The sequence below is a fragment of the Brassica oleracea genome, chromosome C8, assembly GCF_000695525.1.
Source record: "Brassica oleracea var. oleracea cultivar TO1000 chromosome C8, BOL, whole genome shotgun sequence".
Classification (NCBI taxonomy): Eukaryota; Viridiplantae; Streptophyta; class Magnoliopsida; order Brassicales; family Brassicaceae; genus Brassica; species Brassica oleracea.
The window spans coordinates 21,001,806-21,008,331 of record NC_027755.1 but is presented as its reverse complement, the minus strand read 5'-3'; the positions used below and the strand labels follow the sequence as shown (position 1 = coordinate 21,008,331).

Here is a 6,526-nt window from a genome sequence, read left to right as displayed (position 1 = left end):
CGTTCACGAAGCACTTGCAGGTAACAAATAAAGCTATTATTACTTCTTGTTGGAAAAAAACTTATGAAAAGTATCTTACGTTGGCTTGTACATTTGCAGGCATCGGAAATTTTTTTAGAGATCTTAGCGCACGCACCTTTACTGTAGATGTCATCAGACAACTTGATGAGAATACCCGATCTTGATGTGCAACTTGGAGAAAAAATTTTCCTCCGTCATTTTTTGACGTCATGGAACATTTAGTTGTCCACCTTCCGTACGAGGCATTGCTTCATGGACCTGTTCATAACGGATGGATGTATCCTTACGAGCGAGCCATGAAATATTTGAAAGGGAAAGCCAAAAATCTGGCTAGGGTGGAAGGTTCAATAGTTGCTGGGAGTTTGAATGAGGAAACATTTCACTTCACGCCGTACTACTTTGGGTCCCAAGTCCAAACACGGAAAACGACTACGAGCAGATATGATGATGGTTGTGTTATGCCGACATATATTGTTGAAGATGTTCCAGACATATTTTGTCAGATTGGACGTCCAGGTGGGAAATTGAAAGAAGTTTGGTGGTCGAGTGAAGATGATGCTCACAGTGCCCACACATATATACTTCTTAACTGCGAGGAGATTGAGGCATTTGAAAGGTAATTAAAATTAATTTGGCCGTTACATATTTTTACCATATATATATATATATATATAGTACTCTTTAATGATATATATATATATATATTGGCATAAAACATCGATTTTGTTGCCCAAGACCAAAAAGCTATACCAGGGATATCAACCAATGATATCAACAAAAGGAAAGACCAACATTTTGTGAAGTGGTTGAAAACGCAGGTATACACATCGCAATACAATATTTAAGGTTGATTATGAAGTTATATATTTATATATATATGTTGTAGGTTGATTATGATGATCCATTCTATCCTCAGTGGTTTCACGAAATGATACAAGGTCCGGTCGCTAAGGTCACCACATCATCTATGTATTTCACACGAGGCTACACTTTTCACACTTACGGATATGGAAGTCGGCGAGCAACAATGAACTATGGAGTATGTGTGAAAGGTGAAACTGATTTCTATGGAATCTTACAAGAGATCATCGAAGTAGAGTTCCCCGGCCTAGTGAAGCTGAAATGCATTCTCTTCAAATGTGACTGGTTTGACCCCAACGTCAATAGAGGTGTTCGGTATAGCAAGTTTGGAGTTTTTGATATAAATGCTACATGGAGGTACAACAAATTTGAACCCTACATATTGGCATCTCAAGCAGACCAAGTTTGTTTTATTCCATATCCGAGGATTAGACAATCTGGAATATCTTGGTTAGCCGCTATAAAAGTTACACCTCGGAGTCGAGTCTAGACTGATGAACAACCGCCTTTACAAGAAGATACCGTAAATGAAGTAGAAGTACCAGAGCAAGCTACAAATGATATCTTACTTGTTGATCCAGACAACCAGGGATATGAAGAACTTCCAGACGATGCAACAGACGAAGCCCACGAAGATGAATTTGAAGAAAACGATGAAGTGGATGATGTTTCTGATGATGAGTGATCGAGTTTGATTATATTACAGTGTTTGTGTTTTATTATATTATTAACTTATTAGATCATGTTTCCTCAATTATATATGAACTTTGGGGTTTAGAAGTGTATAGGTTTGGGGTTTGGAAGTGTATAACTTATGATGATTGTGATTTGGGGTTTGGGGTTTCGGTTTTAGGGTTAAAACAAAAATCAAAGCTAATTAGTCGCAACTACGACTCCATTACGACTAGTCTAAAAGACAACAAAGCTAAATAGTCGTTAACTACTACTACTTTACGACTAGAATGAAAATAAGACGACGCTACTTAGTCGTAAAGCCTTCCGCAGTTTCCTATAAAAGCTCACCACTTTGCTCCCCAAATCAAACATAATTCCAAACCAATTTCCTTATCAAATCAGAAAGATTTGAATAAAAAGGAGGAGAAGAAAGGTGCTAGAAAACATGTAGTTGGAGACAAGGCGAGACTTACGTATGTTTTACGTAGGTCTCGCTTTGTCTCTTTCCACCTGTGTTTCTAGGTATCTTTCTTCTCTCTTTCTTTTTTTTTTTCAAATTTTCAACGGTAGTCCCTAATTGGTCGTAAAGGTTTCGTCCCTCATTGGTCGTAAATGTATGACTTATTTACGACTACTAGTCTCTCATTGGTCGTAAACGAAGAAAAAAATTAGTCTCTCATTGGTCGTAACAACACTTGGTCCCCCATTAGACGTAAGCTTACGACTTATTTACGTCTACTAGTCTCTCATTGGTCGTATATTTACAACCAATTTACGACTAACGACAAAACTCTATATATACACAGACCTCGCGAAGCCATTTAGTTGCTCATTACCCTCTCTCTAACAACGACCTCCCATCTCTCTCTAGGTATTTTTTTTTAAAAGATTTTGGTGGTTAGTTAGTTTAGGTTTGGAATTAGTTTAGGTTTGAGTTAGATTATGATCAAATTAGAATAGGTTTATATTATTTTTATATAATAAATTTGAATTGTTTATAACCATCTATTTTTAATGTTTGTTTTTTCAGATTGACGATATTGCTATGGCTAGTGGTAGACAGAGACTTAGGAACCTTACGCCTAAAAACTCTTACGCGAGTAACTTTCTCCCACAGCCGGATCCATCAGCTTCTATTTCCGGCACGGCATCCGGCCAAGAGAATGTGCCTGATAGCCAAGTTCCTACTGCCGATCCGTATGTGCCTCCACAAGCATATGACCCTGAAGCTTACTATGCACGGTTCGATGACCCTGCTCAATTCTTTCCCCAGTACGATGAGCCTCCACAGCAGCCTCGGTATGAGCAGCATCATCCTCCACACCATCCAAAACAGCAGTCCACCGTTCCCGAAGCTGCTCCGGCTCCTGCAGCTGCTCCGGCTCCTGCATTTGTTCATCCAGATTTGATGGTGCCACTGAATGCACCATATGCAAGATATACACTGGAAGACCTTCTCCAGATGCCGGGACGAGAAGGTTTACCAATCATCAACCCAGATCGACCACCCCACACTTACTGGTAATTTTTAATTTATTAAAGTTTTAATTGCATTTAAATATCGAATTATACATATTGATCTAAATATACGTATTCTTTCAAATTTTCTAGGTTTTCGACGGACAATTGTGTGGGACAGAGCATTGGATATATCATCAGGGCAAACTTCCGGGAAGCGCATCCGAACTGGTCTCTTACACCTGACCACGTTCGGAGGACTTGGTTCAAGTGCTTCGCGGTTAGTTTTAAATATAATTTTTTATTGTTTATTTTAAAAATAATTATTTATTTAATTTAATTTCTTTTATTGTAGCAAAAATAGAATTGGTCCATTGCTGTCAACGAAAAGGTGAAGGAAAAGTTCTACAAAAAGGAGATGGCTCGCCTAAAGAACATTGTTGGTGATTGGAAGGAGAAGTGGAGGGTTTTGAGGGACGACGTAAAAGAAGTCTACCTCAGCAATGACGTTTGGAAGGGCTTGAAGGCTTATTGAAATTTGCCTAAGTCAGTTCAGAGGTCTCTCACTTGCTCTACGGCTCGCTTGACCCGCGATGATGATGGTAACCTGCCAATACCTCATACTTCCGGACAGATTCCACACGCTGGGAGGGCACTACAAATTGTTAGTCTTCGATCTTTCTTAATTTTTATTAAATATATATTAATTGACTATTTATTGAAATGCGTGAGTTTAATTTAATTTTTTTTTACACAGGTTGCCCAAGAAGGAGCACCACCATCTCTGGCCCGACTTTACAAGACGACACACCAATATTCTGATGGCACCTTCTCGCATCCTCGAGCAGAGAGGATCTACAACACTGTTGAGGCTCGGATCCAGGAGGTCCAGACTCAGTTGTCGCAACAAAATCCGAAAGGTGCACCGGTCCAGCTGTCCACCGTCGAACAAGGCAAAATTTTTGTGCAGGTTAAAAATTTGATCTCTTAAATATATATGTTTATTTACATTTTTTATTCTTTAAGTTAGTTTTACATATGTACTAATTAAATATCTATTTATTAATTGAAGGTTGCCCCGAAGAAAAGGGGACGTATTGTCGGGATCGGATCTGTCAACGATGTCCCGAGGGCGAGAGCTAAACACGCTGCAAGAATGGAAGAATAATCTTCTCTCCGTAGGGATTTGACTGCGGCCAAAGAAGTCATAGCTGACCACAGGGACAAATTTGCATGTATGGCAAATATGTTCGATATGATGATAGAGACAACCCTAACCCGGCTCTTGCCTCTAGGTGGCAGTCTCTAAGTCCTAGCTTTATCCCCGAGCCCACTCCAGAAGAGCAGGAAGATTTAGAGCGGCGTGCGGATGAGCATAGTTCCAACCTCTTCGACGAAATAAACCTTAACACTTAGTTTTTTTCGGTTTTAGTTAATTAGTATTATGAATGTTTTATATTATGGATATTATTAAATATTTGATTTTAATTAATATATTAAATTCGTAATTAAATACAAAATTCAAAAATAAATAAATAAAGTGGGTTAATTTACGACCAAAGAACATTTAACGCCGATGTAAAGTGGTCGATACATTACGACAAATAAACATCGACGTAGAAGCAAATTGGTCGTAAGTTTACGACCTATGTCCATCTAATTTATGAGACGTAAATGTGCGTCACATGTACGACTAATGATTTTACGTTTAACTTACGACCAAGTGTCTGAGTCGTACATTTACGTTTGCTGTACGACTAATGCATTTACGTTTAACTTACGACCAATTAATGGAGTCGTACATTTACGTTTGCTTTACGACTAACACCATTAGTCGTAACTTTACGACTAACACCATTAGTCGTAACTTTACGACCAATGTATCTCAAATAATTATTTACGACCAGCTTCTAACGACCAATCGTTTTCGAAGCTAATTAGTCGTAAAACTTATATTACGACCAAATAGCTACTAATACTGTAGTCGTTAAGTTCGTGTTTTCTTGTAGTGTCTTGTTGCCTGAACTAAACAACCATATCACTTGCTCGGACATCATCTTCTGGGATACGGACAAGCGGTTATCAAAGTTGCACATGACAATATTGTTATTGTAAGGATCTACGTTGGCGAATGGAACGTTAGATATGACTTCAAAAGTTTCGGTGTGAATATCCAAAGATAGAACTTCGGTTTCTTTGCATTGAGTGAACCAATGAAGTTTCCCATCTACATACACAGGATCATAGAAACTACTAATCCAATAAGGAGCAGAGGCGGTGGTAATATTGGTGCTAAAGTCAAAAAGTGCATGTAGTAGCTTTTTCTCGCCCTAGTCCTAGGGCGTTATATAGCCAAACAGGCTTGTATATGCCCGTGAACTTGTCCTTACCGAAACCAACATTATAGGTTCCGAGTATACTTCTGTTTTGTTGAAAGTGGCAGCGAGGAAGAGTCCGATGCCATCTAGTGGCGGGATTGACAACAAAACAAAGATCCGAGTGGTAAAGACAAACGAGACCGTCACAGCTATTCCCACAAACTGAGTAAAATGTGTTCTCCCAAGAAGTAGGGATTTTAACTGATGATAACGAACCCAACACCAGTGTCCTTAGAGATTCTATGCTTGTGTCTGCTTCAAAATCGTGCGAGTGTATGCACACCATGAGGACATCTGGATCTCGTGATCGCTCACGATGATTTAACTGACTCTCTTGGAAGTATCGTGATTCTATTGTTGATTGCCATTGTTTTGATACAGCCTTGAATCTTAGTAGAGATTTCACCGGAAACATCTCCATGATGCGCTCTACGACGTCGTGGTGCAGCAGCGGTTCCATGCTCATGCATTCTTGTCTAGACATTCTTGTGTTGATGAAGAGAGAGATACATAAGGTTTACTTTATATCCAAGTAATCTAACAAATCAATAGGATAACTCCGAGGGTAAAGTGATATATCTTAACATTTTCTCCATTTTTAAAAATGTAAATAAATCTCAATATTCATTGACTGATATCTTTGGAAAAAATCCACGTGTACAATAAGTACGTGTGATATCCCCTATATATTATTTGAGAAGCATTACAACTTCTTTTTGTAGCCACATGTCATCATTAAAATGATTCTTAGAATCATTACAGAAATATGTTAGTCCATCTAATTATATAATAAACTTTTTATTAAACTAACAATAAATTCATCATTAATGTACTTTATTATTTCCTTAAATAAAATTTACGGAATTACCTAATGTGGCTAAAGTATATACGAGAATTAATTATTTTGAATAATAAAGATTTGATAAAAAATAGTGTATCTTCTATCATATTTGTTTAATTTTAAACTATTAAATAAATTAAACAACCACAATAACCATATAATAAAAATTTAGATTTTTATGTATATGTTATATTTTGAATTTTTACAAACGGCTATAAATTACTAAAACTATTAAAAGTCTCACATTCAAATTTTATGATCCATGGTTTAAAATTTTTGTTATGACAAAATA

At 37.5% G+C, this 6,526-nt stretch overlaps 1 pseudogene; it reads right to left on the bottom strand.

Annotated features, from left to right (window-relative positions):
- Positions 1–5,877, bottom strand: part of LOC106308918 — an 8,346-nt pseudogene extending 2,469 nt beyond the window's left edge.
- Positions 5,878–6,526: the final 649 nt, after the last annotated feature.